This window comes from Equus przewalskii, chromosome 4 (assembly GCF_037783145.1).
Source record: "Equus przewalskii isolate Varuska chromosome 4, EquPr2, whole genome shotgun sequence".
Classification (NCBI taxonomy): domain Eukaryota; kingdom Metazoa; phylum Chordata; class Mammalia; order Perissodactyla; family Equidae; genus Equus; species Equus przewalskii.
In genome coordinates, this window is record NC_091834.1 from 22,042,958 (window position 1) to 22,055,584 (window position 12,627).

General features: G+C 34.7%; 1 long non-coding RNA gene across 1 annotated transcript in view; it reads right to left on the reverse strand.

The window, feature by feature from the left end:
- Nucleotides 1–12,627, reverse strand: part of LOC103566537 (uncharacterized) — a 122,620-nt gene that overhangs the window by 76,097 nt on the left and 33,896 nt on the right. The gene's annotated exons all lie outside the window — the stretch shown is intronic.

Sequence of the window (12,627 nt, forward strand, 5' to 3'; positions counted from 1 at the left end):
AAGAAAAAAGAATTAGACAGAATCAGAACAGTCCAAGGAGACTTTGGGACAATATCAAGCACACTAACATTTGTATTATAGGTGTCCCAGAAAAAGAAGAGAAAGGCAAAGAGGCAGAGAACCTATTTGAAGAAATAATAGCTGAAAATTTTCCTAGCCTAAGGAAGAAAACAGACATCCAAGTACAGAAGGACAGAGAGCACCAAATAAGATGAAGCCCAAGAAGCTCACACAAAGACACATTATAATTAAAATGTCCAAAATTAGAGATAAAGAGAGAATCCTAAAAGTGGTCAGAGAAAGGCAACAAGTGACATAGAAAGGAAAGCCCCTAAGGCTATTTGTGGACTTTTCAGCTGAAACCCTATAGGCTAGAAGACAGTGGCAAGAGATATTTAAAGTGTTGAAAGGAAAAATCCTACAGCAAGAATACTCTATCCAGCAAAATTATCACTGAGAATGGGAGGAGAGATAAAGAGCCTCCCAGACAAGCAAAAATTAAAGGAGTTTATCACTAAGAAACTAGTTGCACAAGAGATACCGAAGGGACTTATTTAAGTGGGAAAGAGAATAAGAGAAGAACTACTAAAACACCCAGAAAAAAAAGTAACAAAATGGCAATAAATGCATATTTATCAATATCTACTTTAAATGTCAATAGACTAAATGCTCCAGTCAAAAGACATAGGGTGTCCAATTGGATAAAAAAACAAGACCCATATATATGCTGCATGCAAGAGATACACTTCAGAACTAAAGACACTCACATTCTGAAAGTGAAAGGATAGAAAAAGATAGTCTATGAAAATGACAAAGAAAAGAAAGTGGGGGTAACAATACTTATATCAGAAAAAAAAAGACTTTAAAGCAAAAACTGCAACAAGAGAAAAAGAAGAGCACTACATAATGATAAAAGGAATAATCCAACGAAGATATAAGATTTATAAATATCTATGCACCCAACATAGGAGCACCTAAATATATAAAGCAATTATTAACAGACGTGAAAGGAGAAATAGACAGTAACACAATAATAGTAGGGGACTTTAACACTCCATGTACACCAATGGATAGATCGTCCAAACAGAAGATCAATAAGGAAATACTGGCATGAAACGACACATTAGATTAGATGGACTTAGTAGATATATATAGAACATTCCATCCAAAGACCACAGAATACACATTCTTTTCAAATGCATACGGAACATTCTCCAGCATTGATCACATATTCGGCCACAAAACAAATCTCAATAAATTTAAGAAGATCAAAATAATACTTAGCATCTTTTTCTGACCACAAAGATATGAAAATAGAAATCAACTACAGGAAGAAAATCTGAAAACCCACAAAAATGTCTAGATTAAAGGGAATGCTACTGAACAACGATGTGGTGAATGAAGAAATCAAAGGAGAAATCAAAAAATACCTGGAGACAAATGAAAATGAAAATACGACATGTCAAAATTTGTGGGGTACAGCAAAAGTGGTTCTAAGAGGCAGGTTTATAGCAGTTCAGGCATACCTCAACAAACGAGAAAACTCCAAAGTAAACAATCTAATAGTGCATGTAAAGGAACTGGAAAAAGAAGCATAAACAAAGCACCAAAACAGCAGAAGGAAGGAAATATAAAAATCAGAGCAGAAATAGAGGCTAAAAACAAATGGAAAAAATTGATGAAACCAAGAGCTGGTTCTTTGAAAAGATAAACAAAATTTACAAACCTTTAGCTAGACTCACCAAGAAAAAAGAGAGAAGGCTCAAATAAATGAAATCAGAAATGAAAGAACAGAAGTTACAACAAACACCTCACAAAGACAAAAGATTATAAGAGAATAGTATGAAAGGCTATATGCCAACAAATTGGATAATGTAGAAGAAATGGATAAATTCTTAGAATCATACAACCGTCCAAAACTAGGTCAAGAAGAAGTAGAGAAGTTGAATCAACCAATCATCATTAAGAAAATCGAAACAGTAATCAAAACCTCCCAAAAAATAAATGACCACGAATAGATGGCTTCCTTGGTGAATTCTACCAAACATTCAAAGAAGACTTAATACCTATTCTTCTCAAACTCTTCCAAAATATTGAAGAAGAAAGGATGCTTCCTAACTCATTCTACAAAGCATACATTACCCTGATACCAAAATCAGACAAGGAAAACACAAAATTATAGGCCAATATTACTGATGAACATCGATGCAAAAATCCTCAAGAAAATACTAGCAAATCAAATACAACAATACATGAAAAAAAAAATCATACATCATGATCAAGTGGGTTTTATTCCTGGGATGCAGGGATGGCTCATTATCTGCAAATCAATCAATGTGATACACCACATTAACAAAATGAGGAATAAAAGTCACATGTTCATCTCAATAGATGCAGAGAAAGCATTTGACCAGATACAGCATCCATTTATGATAAAAACTCTAAATAAAATATGTATAGAAGGAAAATACCTCAACATAATAAAGATGATATAAGACAAACCCACAGCTAATATCATTCTCAATGGAGAAAAACTGAGAGCTATCCCTCTAAAATAGGAACCAGACAAGGATGCCTACTTTCACCACTCTTATTTAACATAATATTGGAAGTCTTAGCCAGAGCACTCAGGGAAGAAAAAGAAATAAAAGGGGTCCAAACTGCAAAAGAAACAGCGAAACTGTCACTATTTACAGATGACACGATTTTATGTATAGAAAACCCTAAAGAATCCATTAAGAAACTTTTAGAAATAATAAATGAATACAGTCAAGTTGCAGGATATAAAATCTACATACAAAAATCAGGTGTGTTTCTATACACTAACAATTAAGTAGCAGAAATAGAAATGGAGAATACAATCCCATTTACAATTGAAACAAAAAGAATAACATACCTAGGGATAAACTTAACCAAAGAGGTGAAAGATCTGTACAGAGAAAACTATAAAAAGTTGTTGAAAGAAATTGAAGAAGACACAAATAAATGGAAAGATATTCTGTGATCTTGAATTGGAAGAATTAACATAGTCAAAATGTCCATACTTCCCAAAGTAATCTATAGATTTAATGCAATCCCTATCAAAGTCCCAACAATGTTTTTCACAGAAATAGAGCAAAGAATCCTAAAATGTATATGGAACAACAAAAGACCCCAAATAGCCAACGGAATCCTGAGGAAAAAGACCAAACCTGGAGGTTTCACACTCCCAAATTTCAAAATATGCTACAAAGCTATAGTAACCAAAACAACATAGTACTGGCACAAAAACAGACACACAAATCAATGGAACAAAATGGAGAGCCCGGAAGTAAGTCCAGACATACATGGACAGCTAATGTGCCCAAGGGAACCAAGAGCATACATTGGAGAAAGGAAAATCTATTCAATAAATGGTGCTCGGAAAACTGGACAGCCACATGCAAAAGAATGAAAGTAGACCATTATCTTACACCATGTACAAAAATAAACTCAAAATGAATTAAAGACTTGAAGGTAAGACCTGAAACCATGAAACTTCTAGAAGAAAACATAGGCAGTATGCTCTTTGACATGGATCTGAGCAGAATATTTTCACGTGCCGTGTCTGACTGACCAAGGGAAACAAAAGAAAAATTGAACACATGGGACTACATCAAACTAAAAAGTTTTTGCACAGCAAAGGAAATCATCAACAAAATGAAAAGACAACCTAACAATTGGGAGAAGATATTTGCAAACCCTATATTGGATAAGGGGCTAATATCCAAAATATACAAAGAACTCGTACAGTTCAACAACAAAAACGACAACAGCCCAATTAAAAAATGGGCAAAAGAGCTGAATGGAGATTTCTCCAAAGAAGATATACAGATGGCCGACAAGCACATGAAAACACATTAAAGATCATTAACTATCAGGGAAATGCAAATCAAAACTTCAATGAGATATCGCCTCTCTGGTCAGAATGGCTATAATTAACAAGACAGGAGACAACAGGTGTTGGAGCGGATGTGGAGAGAAAGGAACCCTCGTACACTGCTGGTGGGAGCGCAAACTGGTGCAGTCACTACGGAAAGCAGTACGGAGTATCCTCAGAAAATTAAGAATAGATCTGCCCTATGATCCAGCTATTCCACTGCTGAGTATTTACCCAAAGAACTTGAAAACACAAATGCATAAAGATGCACGCACCCCTAGGTTCAACAAAGCATTATTCACAATAGCCGAGACTTGGAATCAACTTAGTTGCCCTTCAAGGGACGAATGGGTAGAGAAGATGTGGTATGTAAACACAATGGAATACTACTCAGCCATAAGAAATGATGAAATCCGGCCATTTGTGAGGGTATTATGCTGAGTGAAATAAGTCAGAGGGAGAAAGTCAAATACCGTATGATCTCACTCTTAAGTAGAAGATAAAAACAATGACAAAAAAACACATAGTAACAGAGATTGGATTGGTGGTTACCAGAGGGGAAGAGGGGACAGAGAAGGGCAAAAGGGGTGACTAGGCGCATGTGTGGCGATGGATTATAATTGGTCTTTGGGTAGTGAGCGTGATGTAACCTACACAGAATTCAAAACATATTATGATGTACAGCTGAAAGTTATATAATGTTATAATTCAATGTTACTGCTATAAAAATTAAAATTAAAAAAGAATAAAAGGGAATAGAAAATCAATAGAACAATTGATAGCATCAACAAAATAAAAAGCTGGTTCTTTGGAAATATTAATAAAATAGATAATCTAGCTGTAATTGATCACTTGATCAAGGGAAAAAAGAGAAGAAATATAAGAATAAATTAAGGGAAATGAATAAGAATCAGCAGAGATTGGTTTTAATTTTGAAAATTAAATATAAAAAACCTAAGTAAAGGAAAAACTTGCTACATATACACATTTACAGAATTTAATCAAAGACAATATGAAAAAGAAAATAGGCCTAAAACTGGTTACTAATTCAATCACAAGTTAAAAATCTATAAAATCAAAAGCACCAGGTGCAAATATAAGTGTTTCTTTTTTTACATTTTCAATTAGTAGATACTGAGTATTATGCAATCTCTTCCAGAAGAGAGAGAAAGCCTCACGACTAATTTTATGAGGCTGATGTTAGCATGAAGTCAAAACTAGTTTCTAGCATGTGACACTAGAAATCAAGTAACAACTAGTCATTATTTGTAAACATTAAGACCATCCCTTTAGAAAAGTTCAATAAGATGTACAAATAATAATTTAAACTAATAAATAAAATCACTAACTACTTATTCAATAAAAAAAATTAGTTCTATGCATTAGCAATGTCTAATTTAACTATTTAAAAAAATAGTTCCATGATTGTGTCAATAAAGTCTGCTAAGTATCTAGGAAGAAATCTTACAAAATATAGGAATGTGTGAAGAAAGTTATAAACCTCATAAAAATATAAGGCCTAAAACACATAAATTGAAGTATCTTATAAATGGGAACAATAAACACAGTAAAAATGGTGATTTTCACAAAACAATATATGTAAATTCAATCCAACTCCAGTGAAAAATGTAAAATTTGCTTTTGTGAAACTTTACTAGTTGACATTAAAATTAATGTTAAACTCCGAGGGATAACTTTTAAACATAATTTTGAAATTATAAATGATAAATTTTCACTAGTTCCAAATTTTAATTAAACACTATGATACAAATAGTTGTGAATAGGAAATTATAGGAAAATACATCAATGGAACAATGAACATAATAGTAACTAATTAATAAATGATGCTAGATTAACTGGATAAACTTATGTGGGGAAAAAAATCAAATTTGATCCTGCATATCTATAGGCAAAATAATGCCCAGATTAATTAAACTCTAAGAAAAATGGTAAAACTTTTAAATATGTCATATGTGATGAGGAAGATACTAATTGCATAAATATGTATAATATAAAAATCATAAAGAAATAGAGGCATTTGAAGACAATTAATATGAAAATGTATTTTGTTCCATGAAAAATATCATAAACAAAATCTATGAGAAAAATAATTCTAAGGATTTTGAAAATAATTAATTTACAGACAAATGATAGAACAAAGAATGTATACACGTATATAATGTTATATATATCTTATATATTGTATATATTATTATTTTCAAACCTCTTTGACTTGTTTCTGTATATGCACACATTTCCTATGAAACAACAATGAAGAAAAATGAGGAGAAAATACGAATAATTCAGAGCTCAGAAAAATAAAATTTTCTATAAATGTTAGGGAAAGCAATTAATAAATGTAAATATTAAAAATATCACTTTACAAACTTCATATGAGCAAAAATAACATAAAGTCTGACAACAACAAGTGTTCATGGCGATAATGGCAAATGAAAACTCTCATAAACTATATTTAGGAATGTAAATTGACACATCTACTTTGGAGAAAACCTGGCATTATCAAAGAAGTTAAAACTGCACACTAGTCTACAATCCAAGGATTTCCTTTCTAAATACACACTATATGGAAACATTCACACTTGTTAACAAGGATTCATATATATGATGGTTGATTGCAGCGTAAAGACAGCACATTGTAAACAACCCAAATATCGATTAAAATGGAGGTAAATGTGTAAATTGTTAAAAAGTCATACAATGCAAAACTATACAGAAAATTAAATGCATAAACTAGATCTTGTATCAACAATGATAAATCTGAAGAATATATTATATTGAATAAAAAATTTTCAAGAGACTGTGTACGATATTATCACATTTATGTGAAGATTTTTACTACTCAAAAAGTTGCTAAGATTGTTTATGCATGTGTGTGTGTGTGACGAAGGGACAGGTTTTTTACCAAACCTCAGGAAAATATACAAATACGGCAAAAGATGGTGGAAGAAGGAGTTTGAGGATGGTACAAAGGAGACTTTACCATCAATACTACATAACATTTTATAACATTTCATAACATTCCTTTATGAAAGGTTCAAGAAACACAGACAGAAAAAAGTTAACATTTGCTTAGTACCTTCTCTATATTTGAGATACATCAGCAAGAAGGTTTTGCATACCCCAACATTATACATATGTTACTTTTTTCTCATTATTTTATATATCCTATTATTAAAATATTTATTGCAACTTTGTCAAACATGTTTATTAAGATTTTTATTCTGAGATCACTTCTTTTCTAAAAAAGGTATTGTAGGGGCTGGCCCCGTGGCTGAGTGGTTAAGTTCGCGTGCTCCGCTGCAGGCGGCCCAGTGTTTCGTTGGTTCAAATCCTGGGCATGGACATGGCTCTGCTCATCAAACCACACTGAGGCAGCGTTCCACATGCCACAACTAGAAGAGCCCACAACGAAGAATATAATACAACTATGTACTGGGGGGCTTTGGGGAGAAAAAGGAAAAAATAAAATCTTTAAAAAAAAGGTATTGTACTCTTTATTTTTATCTGAAATTAATGGTGACAAGGTCTTATTTTAATACTATTATTTGATGCCATGAGAAATGGTTAACCTTATCTTATTTTCAGCATTCTTCCCCATAAATTTACTGATCTGTGTAGTAAAATGTTTAAGAACCATTAGTGTAAGCCATGTTAATAACAGCCACGAGGAAGTGTCTTAACAGGCAGTGTTTACTAATGGAGGGCACCCCTGGAAAATCTGCAAATGAAAAGCCATAAATTTTTAGTGACATCGTTTGATGAATGAAATATGAACAGTGACCAGCAGCCACAGAAATAAAAACTAATGTTTATGTTCGCTTGTGAATTTTACTTGTTGATTGTTACTTTTATGATGCTATACCTTGCACTTGCAATATATTTTATACATGAAGAAGAAAATGAACTCTCAGCTACTTTACAAAAGTCTGATTATTTTTTTTTTTTAAATTGTGCTTCAACTGACCCAGAATATTATTGTTTTGTGTCCTGTGTTTTCTGCAACATACTTTCTTGATATTCAACCTTCTGTTACTTTAAACATTTTGAGGATTTCATTTCTCTTTGCTTATTTAACCTTTACTCCTCCTCCTCCTTTCCTTCCTCCTCCACCCTTCTTTGTATTTGTAAAGTGAATCACTTCTTTGAACGTTAGAGACATTACCTTCTGCCAAAATGTTGTCTAAATTTTCATCAACTTTGGTCATGTTACCTGAGTAGCTGGCCCTATTAACAGACCGAAGCTGCCAGTTATTTCAAACTTACCAACACAGGTGTTATCCTTGAACAAGAATGGATCAAGAGTGGAAACAAACAATGGCATGTACTTCTGGACAGCAAAACACAAGGGGAGCCCAAACCAATTTGTCAATAGTTCAAGACAGCTACTATGTAAGAATAAACAGAGGAGAGGGAAGTCATGGTTACCAACTTGCCCAATCCCAACTCTTTGCTCCAAATATTTAGACTCAACCTATATTGTTTGAAGGGTAAGATTCAAGAATACGCGGTTTACAGCATTCAGAAAATATGTTGAATTGTCTGTGCTTTTCTCTTTTTAAACTGCACTAATGAATTACTGAAAGAGCCTAATTTAATTGATAACTTGAACACTTGGTGAAAGTATTCCTTTTTCCCTCCAAGGTAAAAGTCAGTGGGGTACCAAAAACACACAGAGATTTTCTGCTTTTACAGTTGGTTGCTGCTCGCTGTGGAAGAGCATATAGACCTGCCGTGCTGACCAGATTAGCTTCAGAGATGGAAAAGTATCAACCATTTGGTCTGTGATGGCTCTGTCCAAGGACAGTTTGGATAAACATGTGTGACATTCAGAAACTTCAGAAATACAGTGCAGGGCTTTCTTGGAAAGGGATGTCTGCTGCCCTGGGTATGCCAGGCAAAAGCTCCCTGTGCACACGTGGAACACACATTCACTGCAGATACAGCCCCCATATGCTCTCTGTGGAGCAGAAGACAGGGAAGGTCGCCAGCTCTAATGTTTCTCTCTATTTAACCGGTCTCAGCAGAACTGATTATGCCCTCTCATAATGTCCCCAAGGGTGTGGGGAAGCTTAAGAGCAGGGAGTATGGTACCATTTACAAATCTTCAAGGAAGCAAAATACGCCACCAGTGTAAAGGAGACACCGTAACTTCATCATGTGTGTGCTTTTGTGAGGACTATGGGAGATATGTACATGGGACATGCAGTAAGAACCTGATGCACAGTATGTGAAAATCTTTGTCAGACTTCTGTCTGAGAAAAAAGTCAGTTTATCCTTGTCTCATTCAGCATTTAAACCCTCTGCAATTATTTCTGAGAACAATTTTCATGAATTTGGGGGTATCCAAAGCATGTATTTGGGAGTCTCCAAACTCTCCCAGTCCAAGAGTTTGGCTACTTCATTTTAATTTCTGCTCTTTGAGGACCCTCAAATTCAGCCATGTCAGCAATGTGGTCTCTGCCAATTCTGCTTTTCTTGACCCCAGAGTCTTCCGCTGTTCTAATATTGCCCTTGGCAGCTTGAATATCTTTCATTATTTGCATTTTCCATATAATATGTTTGAGCCACACACTAGTCTCTTTCTCTATTTCTCTACAAATTAATGGCAAATTTGGAATTTTCATGCTGCTTTTGAAACTTATTCATTTATTGTAACAATCCCAGTGAATAACTGTTTTCCCAGCTTCCAATGCAGTTTAAGCTGTGTTCTAGATTTTTTTTTTAATTTGAGGAAGTATTATTACTTACATTAAAAAGACTGGATTTTAGACTTCCATTTTGTACTTCCTTCTTTTGTCACGGTGTCATCCAACAGCGTGTGTGGCTCAAATGTATTGAACAGAAATCTACTCAATATTTCTCTAAATCATGGAGGAATCAGTGCTGTCCAGTTCTGCTTTACAACCTTTACCAATGCTACATAACTAATGACTAGCAGGCAAGGCACCTGCTGATAAACAGAGGGATTTGACACTAACAGCTAGTGAACAGTTAACTCCAAGGGCTGTGGGTGCTAGTGGAAGAAGTATTAGATGTTGCTGCCTCTGTGGGATATTTGGAATGTGAGCCTAATTTGATCTGGTCGATCAAGACTGGTAGGATGAAGCTACCACGGGTTTGTGGGAATTGCAGCTTAGATATATGTAAGTATAGAACAAAGAGACGGAGCAGTCTTTCTGTAATGCATATACAGAGAAGATCGTAAGCTTTCATTACACTGTTTTTGCCATTTGTATCACAAAATTGCATGAATCTGTAACTTTTTATTTTCTTATTTGGTAATGTTCTTTTATTTTAAATCACTTCAATGACAATAAATCTAATAAAAATAAAGATAATATTTAATGAAAATTAATATAAAGTATTAATATATAATTAATATATAATATATAATTAATATATTAAAAATAATTGATATAAAATAAAAATAAAGAAATATTTAATGAAAAATTAAGTTTTAAATATCCATTTTCTACAGAAAATTGTTAATAAAGACAAATCCATGACAGAAGCATCAGCATCTACTGAATGTCAGTAGTTCTTTTCTTTTTTTTTGAGGAAGATTAGCCCTGAGCTAACATCTGCTGCCAATCCTCCTCTTTTTGCTGAGGAAGACTGACCCTGAGCTAACATGTGTGCCCATCTTCCTCTACTTTATATGTGGGACGCCTGCCACAGCATGGTTTGCCAAGCAGTGCCATGTCAGCATCCAGGATCCGAACCCATGAACCCTAGGCCACTGAAGATCAACGTGTGAACTTAACCTCTGTGCCACTGGTCCAGCCCCTGTCAGTAGTTATTTTAAACCAAAAATGAGGATTTAACCTGAGCAACTGAAGAAGTTGCATTTATATATCACTCTCTGAAGTACGACTTTTCATTTAGATGAAATGAATGTTCTTCCAAATTAACCTCACTCATTTTAAATACAAGTATTTTTTAAGCAAAATGTAACGTGATACTTTTAATGCATTAGTACCATCAGCAAAGAAAGAATTTCACAAACAGTAAAGTAATATCTGTTTTAACGTAATGTCATTAGATGCTTCAAATAGATAATCGGTGAAGCGAGTTCTAATTATGATGTGATTTTTTTTCACCATATTCATGCAATAAGAGTTCATTCTCTCAAAGATAAAATACCTGACATTATTTTGAATATTTCAGTAAACTGGTTAAAAGTTAAAGGTAAATTTATTTGTTTCGTGGTGAAAATATGAAAACAATTTTTCATGCAGCATAACTTTATAGTAAAACAAATTGTCTTAAGTACACTATGGGGGAGAAATGCATTTTTCATTTGTCGGTGTGCACACAGTTTGTGGATGCTCTGTCGTACCACCAGATTGCCCCCTCAGGACTGACATTCATGTCCCCTGGTAGTATTACCTACTATAGCTTGTGGCTGACTTCCATCCCCAAAATTTCTTTGGTCAAGGATAGCTGCCTCATCTAAAATTAGGACCCCTCCCTGGGGGCAGCATAAATCCAATGACTGACTCTGTGGGAATAACAGGGCCCAGACACCTTGTCTTGAGAGGACAACTAATAAGGGTAAGCATGATAATTATGATTTCAGAGTCCCCTGTGAGGTTGGCTGAGTATTCTGTGGCAATTTCATCACAGCCTGACTTCTCCATCTGCCAAAGTTGGCTTTCTTTACTTCTTTACAGATATTCAAATGAAATTCCCCATGAACATCTGTACTCAAATCTCTGTCTTGGAATTTGTTTTCAGCAAACCAGAACTCAGCCAGTTGATAGTAAAAGTGGTCCTAGGAAAGAGAGTGGGATATTAGAGCTGTATTACTTAATGAGAACCCATGACTTGTTGGGGAAGATAGGCCTTGGCATGGTGTAGAAGTTCACCATGGTGAGATAATATGGGATAAAGGTGGAAGGAAATGTACTCATAATATCTTGGACATGTGAGAGGTTCTGAGATGTAGTGATTATAAGCACTACTGAAATGGGTATCTCTTCATGATGATATAGACATACTGAGAAAAGGCAATGAAAAGCTGAGGCTGATCATCAACTAAAGGCTAAGTGTGAAAGCTAAGAGTGAGGCTAAGTGATGTTCTTGACAAGATATAAAGAGGTTTTCCGCAACAAACAGACAAAATTAAAGAACTATCCAACGAATTAACTTTAATGGCTGTGATGCTCCAGAGAAATCAGAATTCTAATAATCAGTTGGTCGTCTATACCAATGTCAGACTTAGGAAGAAGTGGGACCCTGAGACTTGGAATAGGGAGATCTGGGATCAGTCACTTGAAAATCTTTAATACTCAAATTCTGCTGAACCTTCTAGGCCTGGAGAAGTCATTTTTTCTTCTCTGCTGATGGCTACTGTCATCACCTTGATTTAAGAGGGTACAGAGACCACTGCTTAGTTACTGCTCATAGGCCCCTCAGGTCTGACCCTTTCTTCCTGGTGAGCAGATTGACAGCTATTGTGAAGTCAGTCCACAGTCCAGACCCAGCAAATGTACTGTGACGGAGCTTCAGAACAAAGCCAGTAAGTACTGGCAGGAGCATGAGAAGTATTTACAGTACTGGATTCTTGGTACTGGATCCCATACTATATCATGCTAGATCAAGTAGGAGTAAAACATCAAGCTGGAGAGTTTAGAAATAAGGGAGCATTCATCTATGATACTGGATTTAATTTCCTAGCTCCGATCCAAGGAGAGAGTGACAACATG